The 20,131-nt window shown below is 38.8% G+C and overlaps 1 protein-coding gene across 2 annotated transcripts in view; it reads left to right on the top strand.

Annotated features, from left to right (window-relative positions):
• SHC4 (SHC adaptor protein 4) overlaps window positions 1–20,131 on the top strand; it is a 131,872-nt gene that overhangs the window by 48,176 nt on the left and 63,565 nt on the right. The gene's annotated exons all lie outside the window — the stretch shown is intronic.

Genomic DNA, 20,131 nt, shown 5'->3' with positions numbered 1-20,131 from the left:
TGGAAAACAGTATAGGAGTTTCTCAAAAAATTAAAAATAGAATTACCGTATGATCCAGCAATTCCATTCCTGGGTATAGTTCTAAATGAATTGAAAATGACGGTTCAAACATATTTGTACATCCATGTTCAGAGCAGTATTATTCACAATATGCAAAAGGTGGAAGCACCCCAAGTATCCACTGATGGACAAATAAATAAATGTGAGATACACACACACACACACACACACACACACACACACACACACACACAGGAATATTAGCTTAAAAAACGAAGAAAGTGGGCAGCCCTGGTGGCGCAGCGCTTTAGCGCCGCCTGCAGCCCAGGGCGCGATCCTGGAGACCCTGGATCGAGTCCCACGTCAGGCTCCCTGCATGGAGCCTGCTTCTCCCTCTGCCTGTGTCTCTGCCTCTCTCTCTCTGTCTCTCACGAGTAAATAAATAAAATCTTAAAAAAAAAAAAAAAAGAAGAAAGTCCTGCCAATTGTGACAACATCCATGAACCTGGAAGGCATTATGCTAAGTGAAATAAGCCAGAGAAGACAAATACTGCACTGTATCACTTATATATGGAATCTTAAAAAAAAAAAAAAAAAAAAAAAGTGGAACAACAACAAAGAGTCCAACTTTAGAAGCAGGGTAGAATGGTGCTGGTAGTTGCCAGGAGTTGCAGGTTTGGGGAAATGTGGAGATGTTGGTAAAAGGGTACCAACTTTTAGTTTTAAGGTAATCAAGGTCTGAGGATCTAATGCAGAGCATGGTGACTATAACTGATAATGCTGCATTGTATAATTGAAATTTGCTGAATTAGATCTTAAATATTTTCACACACACAGACACACACAAAAGTTAAATATGGGAGGTGATGGATGTGTTAATTCACTTGATTGTGAGAGTCCTTCCACAATGGATATGTATATCAAATGATCACATTGCACACCTTAAAAATATTACAATTTTATTTGTCAATGATACCTCAATAAAGTCGAGAAAAAAAGTAAGGAAATTGGTACACACTACCACATGGATGAGCCTTGTCTTAATCTGTTTGGGCTGCTGTAACAAGATGCCACAGACTGGGTAGTTTATAAACAACAGATATTTATTTTTCACGGTTCTAGAGTCTGGATGTCTGAGATCAAGGTGACAGCATGGTTGGGTGAGAGCCCTTTTCGGAATCACAGACTTAACTGTATTGCTAAAGGGGCTGGGGAGCTCTGTGATAATCTCTTTTGTAAGAGTATTAATATCATTCATGAGGGCTCCATCCTTATGACATAATTACCTCCCAAAGACCCCACCTACTACTACCATCACCTTTGGGGGTTAGGATTGCATCATACAAATTGTGGGGAAACACAAACATTCAGATCCTAGCAAATCTTGAAGATATTACGCAAAATGAAATAAGCCAGTCACAAAGGGACAGATATTTTGTGATTTCACTTACATAAAGTAACTAGAGTTGTCAGATCCAGAGACAGAAAGTAGAATGGTGGTTGCCAGGGGCTGGGATGCTTGGGAGGGAGGGAGTGCTTCATGGGGGACTGAGTTTCAGTTTGGGAAGTTGAAGAGTTCTGGAGATGGATGATGGTGATCATTGCATGACAATGTGGACAAATTAATGCCACTGAACTGGACACTTAAAACAGTCATAATGGTAAATTCTATGATATGTGTATTTCACTATATTTTTTTGAAGTCTAGTTACTAGATGAGTTCTATTTTGGGAGTTTTCAGTATTGTATAAGTGAACTTTATTTTGTTGAAAGCCAGTAGGAGAAAGTTATCCTTTTAAAGCTTCAGGGCCTGAGTTTATCAGCCAAGATAATTTGGTAAGGAGGGCAGAATGGCTTCTTCTTAATTTCTTAACAAAGAAATGTGACACTGGTGAGAGGATGGCCCATAGGACCACACTGGTGAGAGGATGGCCCATAGGACAGGAGAAGAGACTAGGTACCAATAGCTAATGTTTGTCTCCCACTGCACAGAGCTTTCACATCCATGGCCTCTTATGACCTGCACAGACACCCTGAGAGGAGGGCACTATAATTCCCTGTGTTAAAGCAGGGGAAGCTGAGGCTTGGAGAAGGTAATGACCATCCCATGACCACACAGCTCTTTTGCCAGGGCTCAAACCCAAGTACTCTCATTCCATACCCTATCCCTGCACTACTTAATGTTTCCTAGTGACGTTGCTTTGAAGCGAAGAAACTGCTCTCTTAGCCAGATTAAGATGGTGGGGAACAATTGAGGGAATTACAGCAGGCCTGAGTCATCCTTAAAGTTCACTTTTAAGTGGGAGAACAACAGCATGGCTGTGCTCATCATCACCGATGTCAATCCTCTGTGGGACATCTCATTCTTAATATTGTTTCACTGTGTTTTCTCCCCCTGGTTACAAAAAGCAAATTTGTCTTATTGTGGGAACTGGAAAGTAAGGTGAAATAAAAGAAAAAAACAGACAAATCACTGGAGATAACCAAGAGTAACAGTTTGGTATAAGGGTTTTCCTATCATCTGTTTAATACCGAAACTGAAAATACATAGCGCTTATTGATTTGTTATGTGTTTTTGTCATTGGCTGTGCACATTTTCTAGGTTGTTAAGAATGAGTAGTACTTGCTGTGACCTGAGCTTTCAGGTGGAAGAAATAATTTTAAACGCATCTACCTGTCATAGGTATATTTATTGAGTCTTTTTACTTCGAATAATAGAAAACGACTTTCCCTTGCCTAAGCCAAAAGAGGGCAGCTCATAGAACCAGAAAAGCAGTGAGCAAACCAGTAGAAGGACAGGGGTTTGGGGTCCCAAGGCCTCAGCAGGAGGACTACAGAGATTACCCATCTCTGGTTTTCTCAGTTCCAAATATCAAATTCCCAGGGGAGACAGTGATTGGGATCTAATCCTGCCCTAATCATCTTTGGCCAGGACAGAGTTGCACTGTGAAAATATAGTACTTCCATAATAATCCAGTATTGGGAAGTGGAATGGCTGAAGAGGAGGAAGAACAGAAAAAGCAAGAGGAGAAAGAAGCTTATAAAATGGAGGTAGCAGATGCAGTAAAACATAGGTTTCGACCTCACAGGGGAAAAAAAGACATTAGGTCAATTTCCTTGGAGATCTTTAAAAAAAAAAAAAGAAGAAGAAGAAGATTGAGACTATTTAAATCATCTCCAAAATGCTCCACTGAAATCCAAAGTTTGCTAAATTGTTAATCCAATGTTTCATGTTATGGTAGCTAGCACATTAATTTTAGAACATAATTCAATTGAGCTGTATTTTTGTGGGGTGACAGACACTTTGAGACTACATGTATAGATATTGTATATGTTTATTTCCCTTTTACAGGACTTAGGGCAGTGTTTTAATGCTTTAGCTATTTATAAAGTTTTGTAAAATGGTCATTATTTTTGTCCTATGACAAGTTGTTTACAGTATCTACGTTTTATTTGTGGAGGAGGCTTTGGTCAGGAATGAAACTCCCAATTATAGCATCTTTTCCATGGAAAATGTGATCCATTTTATGAAGTGGTTTCTAAAAATATGTTGCAGCTAAAATCAGGGCCTGCTAATTTATCTATACGAGTGTACAGAAACTTACAGGTATGTAGATATTATCAGACATACACAAGCACACACACTCAAAAAGGTCATGTATACACAGTTACTGAGCTAAGTGGATGGTTAGCTGTCCATGTCTAAGTGTGGATGGTAGAGGATGGCCTCAAATATTTTTTTTTAAATATTTTCCCAGTTTCTTTTCTTTTTTAATTTTTATTTATTTATGATAGTCACACACAGAGAGAGAGAGAGAGGCAGAGACACAGGCAGAGGGAGAAGCAGGCTCCATGCACCAGGAGCCCGACGTGGGATTCGATCCCGGGTCTCCAGGATCGCGCCCTGGGCCAAAGGCAGGCGCTAAACCGCTGCACCACCCAGGGATCCCGGCCTCAAGTATTTGAGGAGGAACAAGTTAATTCAGAGCTTAAAATGCATGAATGTTAAAGCCTATGCATTTTGGGGAGACCTCAGTGTGTTTAGCTCTGACTGCTTAGTGAAATAGCTTTCTCCAGTGATTTTTCCCCCCCAGGCCTTCTTTATTTGCAGAGCCAGACGAGAAGGCAGTTTAGTATCTCCCTTTTGTAGCCCTTTTTGGTTTCCTGTAGAAGTCAGAACTGAATTTTTGTAGCACACCAAGCATTCTGAATTCTACTCAGTGCAAATGTTCTTCAGGAGCAAGAGAATAGATTTCTAATTTTGATTTTGACAGACACACTGGTCTGAATCATTTAACAGTGCAAGTAGAATAGGGTTTTTGAACCTCTGTTCCTAGAAACACCAAGACTATAACTGCAGAAGCCTCCTGAAAAAGCCCAGAGTGCATCCCGGACTGTGTCTGGCCCAGAAGGGGTTGGGCCCCCTATGGTTCTACTTCAATGGACTAACCATAAGAGCTCCACCATCCATCATCTTTGGATTTGAAGGTTCTTGTGGAAGCCTGGTCCATAGCCCTGGCAGGTTTCCAAGCAACAGTGCCCTAGATATATTTGGATCAATAAATATTTATTGATTAAGAGAGAGGTTTCAGGTCTTCTCAGGCTTTGATCACAGATCTTGAGGTGACTCTGGAGGTCTTGAAGGCTCCATGGTCACTGCTGGTAGTCAGAGAAAAGAAAAGACCTAGAGAATCTAAGAACATGGAATCTGGCGGAATGAGGTCAAATTCCAGAGTGAGGAGCTCTTAGACAATTGGATCTGGCCCCTAGTTCCAAGGCAGAGTGCTTGGCACATGGTACCATTCGTACATATTGTTAAACAAAGGAATAAAAATAAATTCACTGAAGATGCTTAGTTTGGTTCAAAGACCCTTGGGGCTCAAGGAGCTGATTCAAATGAAGAGAAAGTTTTCTCAATCCCCATGGACCTGGCCTTAACCTCTTTCTAGTTTCAACTATCAGCAAGCAGTCTACAGAGTAGTTTATGACTAAGTAACAGTTGCTATCATCAGCATTGTCATCATCACAAAAGTTAACATTTGTAGAATAGATATCACTATTAATCTCATTTTGCCCATGAGGATACTGAGACTTAGGGAAATTATGGAACTCACCAAGGTCACCTAGCAAGTTAACAAGTGGTGGAACCAGAAACCAGATCAGCCTGACTCTTGTGTACTCGGCTTCATCAAAATGAGAGAACTTTAAGGAACAAAGCTCAGGAAAATAAATGTTGAAAGCCAAAAGTGACAGAATAAGGAAATGTTCCGTCCTCAGCTTGGAATTTGGCACGGGTTCAACATGCCAGATTCCTTATTTGTGAGCTCTTTCTGGAAGAGCCTTCATAAAGAAACTCATAAATCTGTAGGTGAGGATACTTCTAGTGATGTTTTCTGATCTCTACTAAGGAAAAAATAAAGATTGTGTCAGATAGTGGTTCTCAAACTTTAGCCTGTTTGAGGACTTGTGGAAACACAGAATGTTGTACCCTACTTCCAGAGTTTAAGATTCAAGAATTTGCATGCCTACTAGTTTCCCAGGTATAACTGATGCTGCTGGTCCAGGAACCACACTTTGAGAACCACAGGTATAAGGGAAGTATATCCTGTGGTTTCAAAGTGAGCTTTACAGTTAGGCCATGGATCATAGGGAATTCAGGGAATTCCCTTCATTTTGAAAACGCGATTCTTCAGAAAAATCCCCAAAAGCATCTGAAGGTTTTTTTTTTCTCCTGTTGTTCTGTTTTTGTTTTAAAGAAAAGGGCAAAGCCTGGGGAATGCCAGAGCAGCGTGTTCTAATTTTGCTATATGTATGTGTATATATAGCCAGAAAAATCAATGATGCAGTTCCTTTTGGGAAGAGTGAGCCAGATGGAAGGCACTCAAAATTCATTAAAAACTAATCTCAGCATGAAAGAGTCCTTTCTTTGATAAAAAGAGAGCTTTGTGGCCAAAGGAAATGCAGGACAGTTGGTGCATCTCTCCACCTGCCAGGCAGATTTGTTCCATTTCCTATTGGTATTCTCCTTAGGAAAACTGAGAATTGCCTAACAGAATAAGTGTGCAGCTCTGACCCCTTTAATTAAACATGAATCATAGCTTGTGAGAGCTGCACCTACTCTATGAAAATGGGTGTTTTCACGTATGTTTGAACAATATGAGGGTGTTATATTTTTTATTCAGATTATCTGAGCCACTAATGAGAATTTCTCTGAAAATAAGTTTTTTCCACTGTCACCTGTGACAACACAGATTTTTTTTTAAAGATATCTTCTGGTTAAATGGCTATGCCACTGTAAGATGGCATAATTCTGGCAGCAGCTCATTAGCAGGGCTTAGGCTGGGTGTAGAAACAGACTTTGAAGTGGACAGCTAAATGCAGAGGCTTACTGTGTGGGCTCTCAGGATCAACACATGAGGGAGTGAAGGATGCAGGACCGGCCAGGGAGAGGTTGACCAGCAATGTCATCTCAACAAAGGCCTGAACAGGTCTCATGGGCAAACAGACCAGGCCTTCGAGCTTCATATTGACTTGTCATTGGATGCCTGCTGTCTCTGGAGAGGGGACGTAACTGTGGGCAAGGCAACTGCCTTAAGGAGAAGACAGTTTCTAGGGGAAGGAACTTAGCTGTGAGCCATTAGCAGTGAACACTCCAACATTAGGGGCAGTGAGTACCTCTGTGCTAACGGGGAAGCCGGGAAGAGGGGATCAGTCTGTGTTTCAATGCCATGGAGATGCCTAAACATTTACACATTCTGCCCTTGTAGAAACTTGTACTGTCCATTAGTATAACAGACGTAATTGGATCTCTTCCACAACATATCTATAACACCCCAGTTATAACACAGAGAGTACTCTTCTGGGCACTAGGCATTGTAAAAAGCAGGTTAGACCCATTTCTTAAAGCAGACAGATATATTAGGATAAAGCAATTACTCGCTCGGGGTCACAGAACTTGTAAGAGCACTACTTTTTGAACTTTGGCTGTCTCCTTGCAGAGCCCACTTGACCAGCCTTTCCCCAGGTTCTGTTATCATGTGGAAGAAGAATTATAGATCAGTTAAAGCCCTTCATATTTTTTCCTTTTAAATTTTACTATAATTTTGTACTTTCACTTCTGTATTCTTTCATGTACTTTGCACAGGATGTAATGCACATGGCATCACTTTATGAAGGTTAGTTGATATTAAAACAAACAAACAAAAAAGGATTTCAGTTCCCCTCTTTCTCCACTGAGCTCCAATGGGAGAGATAAAGAATGGGAGATGATAATTCATAGTTTGTAAAAGGAGTTCCAGAATTCTCATATTTACATAGAAGTCCCATCTCTTATAAAACCCAGCTTCCTGTACCAGGAAACTGAATAAGACCAAGTCCAAAATCTATATAAATAATCTTTGTAAAGATTAAAGGTGCTCTAATGGTTTTCCATTAGAGACGATCATGATCTCAAAGGCTCTAACATTCATTTTTGGTTTGCTCCAGACAAGGCTCAGCAAACCACAGCCTTGGGACCTAATTCAGCCTACTACCTGATTTTGATTTTGCCACCTTGTGACCCGAGAATAGCTTTGACCTTTTTAAAGGGTTCAGGAAAAAAAATCAAAGAAGAATATTTCTGAAAGAATGTTTCATTTCACATGAAAATTATATGGAATTCAAATTTCAGTGTCCATGAGTGTTACCGTCATACGTTCATGCCCATTTATCTGTGTATTGTCTGTGGCTACTGGCCTACTGCGGCTGCAGAATTGAGTCGTTGTGACAGAGATCGGATGGCCAGCAAAGCCTCGTGTTTTTACTAACCAGCCTTTTACAGGAAAGGCATGCCAACTGCTGCTGTTAAGGGACTCTCAACTTCATCTCTGTTAGAAACACTTGAGGGAGCTTTTAAAACTCCCAGTCTCCAAGCCCCACTCTGCACCAATTAAATCAGTCTGGAGATGAGACCTTGTCTTCCGGATTTGTTAAAGTTCCCTTGTGTTCCCCAGTGTGTGGCCAAGCTTGAGAACCACTGCCTAGAGCATGAATGCATTTTGAAGGACAGGTGGATGAGGCCTGTTGGCATCCAGGCTGCCATATGGGAGAGAGAATGCAGGTCACTGCTCATCACCTGTTTGTTCTGGGGGCGATATAAGCAAAGATGTTCAGGACCTCCAGATGCCCTCTGGGAGAAAGCCCTTCCTACAAGGAGGCTGGCAGAGATGAAGGGGATGGGGGAATAGAGGGGACTAGACCAAATATCTATCCCAGCATATTGAATGACTGAGTTGAAGACAATTTTTCCCGTAAATGGAACATCATCAATTGTATGGGCAGTGTGGCCATTCTTACCCTAGCTGCTCAGAATAGGTGACCTAATTCCTTAGCATCTACTAGTTTCAACCATCTGGTTGAAACTGTGGAACACAGAACCAGGTGTCCTGTGCAGTGGTCCAATAGAAGTTTTAATCAACTGTGTGGTGCCTGAACTGATCTGCTTCAGAATCACCTAGAGGGGGCAGCCCAGGTGGCTCAGTGGTTTAGCGCTGCCTTCAGCCCAGGGTGTGATCCTGGAGACCTGGGATTGAGTCCCATGTCAGGCTCTCTGCATGCAGCCTGCTTCTCCCTCTGCCTCTCTCTCTCTCAGTGTGTCTCTCATGAATAAATAAATAAAAATAAAATCTTAAAAAAAAAAAAAAGAATCAACTGGAGGCTCTTAGGCATACTCCAGACCTATAGAATTAAAATCTCCAGGAATAGTCCCAGAATCTACATTTTAACTAGCATCCTAGTTGATTCTTAAATCAGCCTACCTACCTACTTAAATGGTTATGCTGTTGAATTCTTAGCAGAAATGCAGGCAAGTCACTGTCCTACCATTTTTTGCCACAGTGGACTTAACTGGCAAGGCCAGTTATGGATTGCTCTGAAGTGTGTGCACACATTTAAAAAAAAAAAGGGACTTACCAGGTAAAATCTATAATATATATGCCAAATGGCCTTTCAATAATCAGAGTTATTTTTTTAAAAAGCAGTGTGAAAGTCATATACTCATTCTACCAATTACTGTCTTGCTTAGTAGTGTACATACCTCTATAGCAAACTATTTGAAATATCTGAAATAGTGCCAATCTTTTTTCTTTGAAGATAGGTCTACTTTTTTGGAAGTAGATAAACATCCTTTGGAGTGAAATAGGGTGGATAAGTTGGATCTATTTTAGCTTTTGAAAAGACGAGCTTTGACTTGGAAGTGACCATACTGTTCACTCTTTCACTTCCAAAGACACGCCTTCATAATATTTTGAATATTTTGTCTAAAACAGAGTAGTTTTAGAATAGCCTAGTTTATCCCAAAGTAATGGAAAACAGATTTTTGGATTTACAAATTTCAGGGTGTTTTGTATGAAATCAACCCCATATCTCTCTTGTCATTTTCATAAGGCTTAAACACTTAAAAGGTGTTTTTGGGTGTAGGTATTTGCATTTTGAAATATGTGGTTCCATTACAGGAAATCATTGTGGGGAGAGGAGAAAATCGGCGCTTCACTTCTGTTCACCAGGGTAGACTTGTAGGGGAGGCGTGCTGCTGGGGCCCTTCACTTCATGAAAGTGCACCTGATGGGGCAACATTTACATCACAGCCAAAAGGCAGCATCATGAAGCAGACAGAACAACTGTGCTCTGTGGTTGCTGAGCTGGGTAGAATTGCAAGTGTGCTTTAGAATCAGATTTTAAATATAATTCAGGTTGAACAGAGAGGTGCAATAAGTCAGCGTGAGAGTAGGAGCCGTGGGCAGTACTGAAAGGTTTTATTTGACTGTCTTGGGACCTGAAGTGTCTATTTCTAAATGAAAGGATATATTTTATGGGCTGTGTCTACTCTCCTAGGGTGAAGGGATGATGCCCCTTGATAATAGCACAAAGGGAGTTTGAAGCTTTCCATTTTCTACCCATCTGTGGGCACTGAGTGCATTCATTGTGCGCTTATCGCCATGGAGGCAGGCTCATGTTCTAAAGTGTCTTGTCTGAGGGCCGACACAAAATTTTAAATGTCTTTAATTTCACCAAGCTGAACAAAACTGAACACATAGATCGCGGGGCCTTGATCTTCTGTGGGCCAAGATTTCAAAGAAGGTACTAGTTTTCCTAAAACAACCTTAAGATGTAATACCACCCTGACGCGGGGCTTGACGTACTCACAAGTCCCTTCATTCATCTGTTCCAAGGAACTCTGAGATGTTGACAACTTGTCCCTTTGACATGGTGAACTGATTTCTTTAAGGATTCAGGTTGGAGATGAAAAGGAAGGTAAAGTCCTTTGGGAGACACAGGTGATTTTGTTTTGCCGGATTATTTTTGAGTTTTATTTGGGAGAGGTTTTTGCTGTGCTTAAAAATTATCATTTCTACATGCCTGGACAAAATTGAAACCACTCCTTCACTGTGTGTGTGTGTGTGTGTGTGTGTGTGTGTGTGTGTGTCTGTGTGTGTGTGCGCGCGTGTGAGGAGATGGGAAGAGTTGCCTTGAACCATTCCCCTGGGCCTGTTGCCTGGTTTCATGTTCCACATTTTCTGACTTTCCTATTTACTGAAGAGCTGCATTTTGACATTCACTCCAAACAATCTGTCCGACAGCCCTCCCTCGATTAAACACTCTGCTTTGTCTTGGATTGTGATATTGCCTTCCAAACCTAAAACAAGGGTGGGGCTAGGCAACTTTGCTTCCAGAAGAGCTTCACTGTTTAAGGGTTAAAGACACAGAAAAATTATAACTTAAGCACTGTAGTGGCCAAGGGTCAATGAAGAAAGGTGGCTTTGTTTGGATGGTTCGTTTGGACTCTGTTAAGACAGACAAAATATCTTTTTTTGGTCTTATGGCGTAGGCAGGGTTTTATATGCTTAAAAGCAATCTTCCACTGCATTCTCATTCTCTTACATCAGCCCACTTCTCCCCTTCCCTCTCATGTGGCAAAACAATAAACAAAGTGGCCACTGTTGGTGCTGTGGGGCCTTTCTCCCTCTTTCTTTCTAGTGCAGGCTCAAGAATGGAAAGCTTTAGCCATTTAAACTCTGAAAATTCTGCTTCTCTGGGAGAGGACATTTGCTGAATGTTTGCTAGCTGGAGAACATCTCATGATGAGTCAGTTTTAAAAGGGTGATGCAGAAATGCAGGCTGCAGAGGCAGCTGGGATGGTGAGGACACCCCCAAGTCCTGTGAGAAATCCCTGCTTCTGGGTTCTCTGTTTTCTTTTTCTCCTGCATTTGTAAAATGTCTGAGGGTGTGGCTGAAACTCCAGAAAAGCATTGAAAGCACTATTTGTTCTTGAAAACATTACAGTTAATCTCTGGGTCCTAGTCTGAGGGAAAGAAAAGATCTTTGTGAAGAAAGGCAACAAAATGCAAGCATCTCTCTCTTCCCTGGCTGCGGTTGCAGATTTGTTAACTCTGATGTCAGCAGAGAAAGCAGAATCTGAGAGGTTATTTTAAAGCAGCGGTTCTTAGCCTGGGATCTCCGGATTCCCAAGAGCCCCCACAGATGGTTTTCTGGCCGTGGTGGGGGTGGGGTGGGGTGGGGAATCCTCTAAAACTGAACAGAAAAGTTTGTACAAACAGACCTTTCATTGAAGAGAGAGCCTGTGACTTTCTGGAGTCTCAAATCTCTGAAAAAAAAATTAATAACCACTTTCTTTGTATTCTTTTCTTTGTTTATTGTGGTAAAATAAACATAACATAAAATGTGCCATCTTAACCATTTTTAAGTGTACAGTTCAGTGCTATTAAATACATTCATTTTGTCATGCAGCCATCACCACCAGCCAACCCCATAATTCTTTTCATCTTGCAAAACTGTAACTCTATACCCATTAAACAATAACACCCTAGTCCCTCTTAACCCCAAGCCCTGGCTACCACCATTCCACTTTCCATCTTTATGAATTTGACTACTGTAAATACCTCAGGTAAGTAGAAATGTGTAGTAGTTAGATGTTTGTGACTGGTATATTTCATTTAACATATGTTATAGCATATTTCAGGATTTCCTTACTTTTCAAGGTTAACTGATATTCCGTTGCCTGTATATACCACATTTTGCTTATCCAATCATCCATTGGTGGACATTTGGGTTGCTTCCGTGTTTCAGCTATTGTGAATAATGCTGCTATGAACAGAGATGTACAATATCACCACTTTTTAAAAGCAAGTTCATAAGCCCAAGTTCCTCTTTTTCCCTTTTGAGCAGAATTATATATTAAGAGATTTTCAGAATCTGTAATGCTGCTAAGCCTTGACTGACCGTAATATTCCTTTTTAAAAATTAAGATATAAATGGCATACAATATTATATTAATTCCAGGTGTACAGCATAGTGATTTGACATTTGTGTTCATTGTGAAATGATCACCACAATAGGTCTAGCTACCACCTGCCACTATACAAAGTTAATACAGTATTATTGACTATAGAGCATATGCTGCCCATGCTGTGCATTGCATCTCATGACTGTTTTATAATTGAGATTTGTGTATCTTGATCCCCTTCACTCATTTTGCCCCTGTCCCAATGCCTTCTCTGGCAATCAGTCAATGGTTTCAGGACATACAGATTTTACACATGTATACACGTACACACGTATACACCAGTCTGTGCTCTGTATCTATGAGTCTGGGTTTCTTTTGTTGTTTTTTAGATTCCCTATATAAGTGAAATCATGCAGTATTTGCCTTTACTCTCTAAACTTGTTTCACTTAGCATTATACCCTCAAGCTCTGTCCATGTTGTCACAAATGGCAAGATTTCATTATTTTTATGGCTGAGTATTATTTCATAGTGTACACACATGCACACACACATCTTCTTTATCCATTTGTCCATTGATGGACACTTAGGTTGTTTCCATATCTTGATTATTGTAAATAGTGCTGCAATGAACCTAGGGTGCATATATATCTTTTTAAGTCAGTGTTTTTGTTTTCTTCTTTTGGAAACCCAGTAGTGGATTTGCTGGGTCACATGGCATTTCTATTTTAAAATTTTTGAGAAACTCTATACTGTTTTCCATAGTGGCTGCATCAATTTACATTCTCAGCAACAGTGTACAAGGATTCCCTTCTCTCCGTATCCTTGCCAGTAATTCTTATTTCTTGTCTTTTTGAAAGTAGCCATTCTAGAGGATGTGAGGTGATATCTCATTATGGTTTTGATTTGCATTTCCTTGATGGTGAGTGATGTTGAGCATCTATTCATGTGTCTGTTGGCCATCTGTATGTCTTCTTTGAAAATTGTTTATTCAGATCCTTTGCCCATTTTTTAAAAATTATTTACTTATTCATAGAGACACACACAGAGAGAGAGGCAGAGACACACGCAGAGGGAGAAGCAGGCTCCATGCAGGGTGGGGGACTCGATCTGGGGTCTCCAGGACCACACCCTAGGCTGCAGGCGGCGCTAAACCACTGCGCCACCGGGGCTGCCCCGCCCATTTTAAAATTAGATTATTTTTTGTTATGCGTCATATGAGTTCTTTATATATTTTAGATATTAACCTATTATTAGCATATGATTTGTAAATACCTTGTCCCGTTTAGAAGGTTGTTTTTTCATTTTGTTGATGGTTTTTCACTGTGCGGAAGCTTTTAATTTTATGCAGTCCCATTTGTTTATTTTTACTTTTGTTTCCCTTGCCTTTGGTGTCAGATCTAAAGAGAGGGTGTTAAGATTGATGTCAAGGAGGTTATATTTTCTTATAAGAATTTTATAGTTTCAGGTCTTACATTCAAACTTTTAATCCATTTTGAATTAATTTTTGCGTATGCTCTAAGATAGTGGTCTGGTTTCATTCCTTCACATGAGACTGTCCAGTTTTCCCTGCACCATTTATTGAAAAGACTATGCTTTCTCCATTATATATTCTTCCCCCTTTGTCATAAATTAATTGATCATATATTCATGTTTATTTCCAGCTCTCTATTCTGTTTCATTGATCTATATGTATGTTTCTTATGCCAGTACCTCACTGTTGTGATTACTATAGCTTTGTAGTATAGTTTGAAATCAGGAAGCATGATATCTCCAGCTTTGTTTTTCTTTCTCAAGATTGCTTGGCAATTCAGGGTCTTTGTGGTACTACATAAACTTTAAGAATTATTTGTTCTAGGGGCACCTGGGTAGCTCAGTTGTTAAGCATTAGACTCTTGGTTTCAGCTCAGGTCATGATCTCATGGGTCAAGAGATGGAGCCTGCACTGGGCTCTGCATTCTGTCTGTTTGAGATTCTCTGCCTTCCCTTCTGCCCCTTCTCCAACTTGTACATGTGTATGTGTGTGTTCTCTCTCTCTTTCCAAAATCAATCCATCAATCTAAAAAAGAATTATTTGTTCTATTTTGTGGAAAATGCCACTGGTACTTTGATAGGGATTGCATTGAATGTGTAGATTGCTTTGGGTACCATGGACATTTTAACAACATTAATTTTTCCAGTACATGAGCATTGAATATCTTTCCATTTATGTGTGTTTTCTTCTGTTTCTTTCATCAAAGTCTTACACTTTTTAGCGTACAGGTCTTTCACCTTCTTGGTTAAATTTATTCCTAGATATTCTTTTTGGTATGATTGCAGATGGGATTGTTTTCTTTTCTTTTTATGTTTTTATTTTAATTTCAGTAAATTAACATACAGTGTTATATTAGTTTCAGGTGATTCAACGCTTCCATACAACATGCACTGCTCATCACAGCAAGTGCACTCCTTCTTTCCCATCACCTATTTCATTCATCCCCCCCACTCACTTTCCCTCTGGTAACCATCAGTTTGTTCTGTATAGTTGAGAATCTGTTTCTTGGTTTGTCTCTTTTTTTTCCCTTTGCTTATTTTGTTTCTTAAATTCCACATATGACTGAAATCATATAGTATTTGTCTTTCTCTGACTGACTTATTTCACTTAGCATAATCTCTAGCTCCATCCATGTCATTGCGAATGTCAAGATCTCATTCTTTTTGTGGCTGAATAATATTTCATTATATATATATCTTCCACATCTTCTTTATCTATTCATCAGGCAATGGATACTTGGGCTGCTTCCATATTTTGGCTATTTTAAATAATGCCACAGTAAACATAGGGGTACATGTATCCTTTGAATTAGTATTTTTGTATCCTTTGGGTAAATACCTCCTAGTGCAATTGCTGGATCATAAGGTAGTTCTATTTTTAACTTTTGGAGGAGCCTCTATACTGTACTCCACAATGGCTATACCGGTTCAGTTCGCATTCCCATCAACAGTGCACAAGGGTTCCTTTTTCTCAACAGCCTCATCAATACCTGTTGTTTCTTGTGTTGTTGATTTTAGGGGTTTGTTTTCCGATTTCTCTTTTTTGATAGTTCATTATTAGTACATAGAAATGCAACAGATTTCTATATATTAATTTTGTATCCTACAACTTTACTGAATTAATTTATTAATCCTAACATTTTCTCGGTGGAGTCTTTAGGGTTTTCTATGTAGTATCATGTCATCTGTAAATAGTGATAGTTTTACTTCTTCCTTTCTAGTTTAGATGCCTTTTATTTCTTTTTTTATTATTATCTTTCGCCTAATTGCTCTGTCTGGGACTTCCAGTACTATCTTGAATAAAAGTGGGGAGAGAGGGCATCCTTGTCTTGTTCCTGATCTTAGAGGAAAAGTTTTCATATTTTCACCACTGAGGATGATATTAGCTGTGGGTTTGTCATATATGGCCTTTATTATGTTAAGGTATATTCTCCATACCCAATTTGTTGACAGTTTTTAAAATCATAAATGGGCGTTAAATTTTGTGAAATACTTTTTTTTGCATCTATTGAGATAATATGTTTTCTATCCTTCATTTTGTTAATGTGGAGTGTCATGTTGATTGCAGATGTTGAACCATCTTTACATCCTGGAGTAGATCTCACTTGATCATGATATATGATCTTTTAAATGTATTGTTGAATTGGCTTGCTAATGTTTTTTTAACAAGATTTTTGCATCGATGTTCATCAAGGATACTGGCCTCTGATTTTCCTTTTTTGTGGTGTCCCAGACTTTAAAATTTAGAGTGAGTATACCCATGCATACATGAGAATGTTTGCCCACATGGGCATACAGCTGGGCTCTGGATGCTCTTTTTTTCCATGAGGAGAGAACAGCCAGTGTAGAGAATGTAGTGTCTGGGAAAGGGCAAGAGTCATCCATTTGAGATTTTTCTGGAATTGATCCCTGCCACTCTGCCTTATTCTCTTGCTAGTTTACTCCAGACACATTAGAGTAAGGATTAGGCAAAAAGGAAACCCTCATTTGTTGGGGGGAATGGACAAGGGAAGGTCTGATATTCTTTTCCTGGTCCTGAGAGTGTGAGATGCCTTCCTTTCCATGCACCTAGCAGTATGGTCACAGAATGAGTGTAGGTTTTGAATTCAGACCTGGATTTTTTTTTGCTCCTCCCACCATCTGCATTATTTGGAAGCAGTTATTTAAATTCTTTGAACTTTAGTTTCCACATTTGTAAAGTGGGTATAAAATAGCTATCTTGAAATGATATTGTTTATTTTTTAAAATTTATTAGACATCTGGTTTATTTAAACATCACACCTACTGAGGACAGAGTTAACAGAGCTCATGGAGTAGGGGGAAAAACCCTATCCAGCATTCCTTCACTGCAAATTTCCTGGGGACAAAATTTATGCATTCTGTACTACAGTCTCACCCTAAAGCATCCACATGTGCTTGATATTAACTTGAATAGGAGATGAGAAAATTTCTCTACACTCAACTCAGCAAGGACATTAGTGATGCAGCTTTGAGAAACATTCTTAGGCACAAGAAATAGCACTGCCTGTAGTGAGAATCTTTAATAATCAAAGAAAAGAATGTCACTAAATATAATCTTACAAATAAGCAGGAAAATACACTTTTGCCAATGGACTGTTTTACGTATCAGGAAAAAGTGTCACAATGAGATTTCTATGAAATTAAAACACTAATTGTTATACTCAGCTTCTAATCTATTCTGAAGTTATTTTGTGGAATTAAAACTCAGAGAAAAAGAAAACTGATTTAACCTAAATGGAACTTAGGGGAGAAATGCAGGACTAATATGGAATAGTAGCTGTACTTCTTTGATTACACATTTAAAAAATATCAAACATAGTCAGCCAAATTTTATTAAAAGAAAAAGCATCAGATCACCATTATAATTCAAGAACAAAGTCTAAATATGCACTTGACAATAAAGCACATTTGAGTATGGAGTGAAAAAGTTTTCTCCAAAACCACCAAATGTATCCTCTCCAAATACCCAAATAATCCACTTCTGCAGCTCTTTTGTCGAGTGGAATCATAAAGAACTGAAGATTTAAATGACATTGTTTTTTTTTAAAAAGATTTTATTTATTTATTCATGAGAGACACAGAGAGAGAGATAGAGACAGGGAGACAGAGACATATGCAGAGGGAGAAGCAGGCTCCATGCAAGGAGCCCGACGTGGGACTCAATTCCGGGACTCAGAGATCACCCCCTCAGCCAAAGTCAGAGGCTCAACCGCTAAGCCACCTAGGTGTCCCTTAAATGACATTGTTAAGAATAAATGAGATGATGTACATAAGGTACTTAGTACTGGGCCTGGCCATCTAAATAGGAGCCATTCCTTTTAAAACCCAGGCTCCCTTAAGGAGGGAACATGATGAAATGAGCACTGGGTGTTACAGTGTGTGTCGGCAAATTGAATTTAAGTTAAAACAACAACAACAACAACAACAAAAACAAATCCAGGCTCCCTGCAGTGGCATTGTGTATTATTCTAAAGGTAGGGATTTCTATTTTGAAAGTGTTGCTAAATCGACAAAGATTTTTCTTCTTTATGAAACTTTGGGGAAATAAAATAAGCAAGTCTACCAAATGAACTGAAAAAATAAATCTGGATTTAGCAGCCATAAAGATGGGAAGAGTTAAAAGCTAAGGTGAGGTGAGAAAAAGATACAAATAAAGAAAATCATTTATGATCTGTAACATGAACATTGCCACATCTCTCTGTGGGTGTTGACAAAAGAGAGAAAGCTGTATCCCTCCCTCACTGGGACATCTTTGACATGCCCTCACATTTTCATAGCAGATGAGCAAAACTCTTGCTGAAGAACTTACTTTTCATTCTTTTAATATTTTAAAAGATTTCTTATTCAGTCAACTGCACAGTGATAGAATATTTTATTCTATCTAAATATTGATAGAATAAAAATAGAGAACAAACCACACACAAAAAACACCCAAACCAAGTCATTGTTTATAAGGTCTTTGTATATCACTATTTATTGACAATTAATTTTATGTAGCTGCTACCAAGGTGTGTACCATTTCAAGTTCTACTTTTCCACCTACTCATTTATATAGACCCTTATTTCTATAGTCTTCATACTTAACATTCCAAGTGGAAATACTTATACATTTTATGCCTATATCACAAGCTATGGAGTTGGTTTTTTTACTCTAAAATGTTTTTTCTACTACATACTCAATGCTATTTCAATACAAATTCTCCTCATTTTGTCAAAAGCCCTGATAAAGGTGAAGAGATTTATCATCTTTCACCAAATCACTCTCTAGGAAAACTGTATTAATGCTAATCAGGCCCCCAGGAATGGATAAGTACGTCTGAAGTGGACTCTTTCCCATCTTCCCCAACAGTGCCTTTGTAATTTTCTTTTTTGCTAACTTAATGTGAATAAAGTGTCTCATAGTTGTTTTAATTTTCAATTTTAAAATTATAATGAATGTGAACATTTTCCTGTTTTTAAAAACTGAACTATTCCTATCTCTTTTGTATGAATTATCTAATCCCGGGGTTGGCAAACTATGGCCCTTCAGCTAAATATAGCCAGCTGCCTGTTTTTGGAAATAGAGTTTTATTGGAACATAGCCATGCTCATTTGTTTGCATATTGTCTAATGCTGCTTTTGAGTTACAATGGCAGAGTTGAGTAGTTGTAACAGAGGAAAGTCTAAAATATTTATCGCCCTTTGCAGAAAAAGTTTTCAGTCTAATCCTATCTCTGAGCTTTTATCCACTCTTGTTCTTCCACACTTTATTCTCCAGCAATATCAAAGTACTTGTAGTTCCCCTCAGATCATGATAATTTATATTTTCCTATCTTTACACATGCTTCTCCTCTGTCTGGAATTTCCAAACTCCACTCTGCCAGGAAGCTTCATTCTTCCAAACCGTCCTCGAGAGGTACTCATGCTATAAAGCACTCCCTTTAATTCCCATTTACAACTTTACTTTTTGCTGGACGATATTGCCTGTATGAGAATAAAAAAAAACAATGCCTGGGAAAGCACTTTGTAAAACTACAAGGTGCTATAAAAAAGTAACAACTAATAATAACTGTTGTTATACTTGGCAGCATCAGTGCCCACCTTTGTTTCTACTTTTATTTCAAACCATTTACAAGGGGCTTTTTTAGACGAAAGCACCCCAGTTTGCTCTCATGGAGTAAAGGATCTGATAATACCTTTTATATAATCCCTCTTTATTAGATATCAACAACATAGGTGCTTGAACTAGCTATTTTGGCAACACCAGAGGCTAATTCAGATTTATTATTATGTGTCTCATCAATTCTTGAATAATCATTAAGATGACTCAAACATTAATCAACCAACCAAATAGCCTAACTCTCTGAGCAGTCCTGTTTCATCCAGAGAACAAAGGTTGGAATCCAACAGAAACTATAAATATAAAATCCTGAGAAAATATGCCAAACCAAAAAGCCATTCTGTGTTTTGGTTACAGGTAATTATGCAAAAATCAGACAATAGAATACCTTGGAGAAGGGTTTCATATACCGGGGGGGAAAAAAAAAAGACTCTGAACTAAAACTAAAACACACACTATAAATCTAAAACTATGCCCCAGAATTTTTGGGAATTCTACTTATCTTTCCAAACTGCCTTCTACAAGAACATTGAGAATTAAATCTGCAGTAATGCATCTTTATCTATATAGCTAGCTGTATCTGTACTATATATAGATAGATTTCTTTAGTGGGTCTGCATTCCTCTGAATGTTCCTTCCTTCCTTTAGTAATCAAAAATATCTCAAAGAAAATATTTTTCATGAAATATGTATAAAAATT

Source organism: Canis lupus, chromosome 30 (genome assembly GCF_011100685.1).
Source record: "Canis lupus familiaris isolate Mischka breed German Shepherd chromosome 30, alternate assembly UU_Cfam_GSD_1.0, whole genome shotgun sequence".
NCBI lineage: Eukaryota > Metazoa > Chordata > Mammalia > Carnivora > Canidae > Canis > Canis lupus.
The sequence above is the reverse complement of the archived record's forward strand: the minus strand, read 5'-3'. Positions and strand labels throughout refer to the sequence as shown.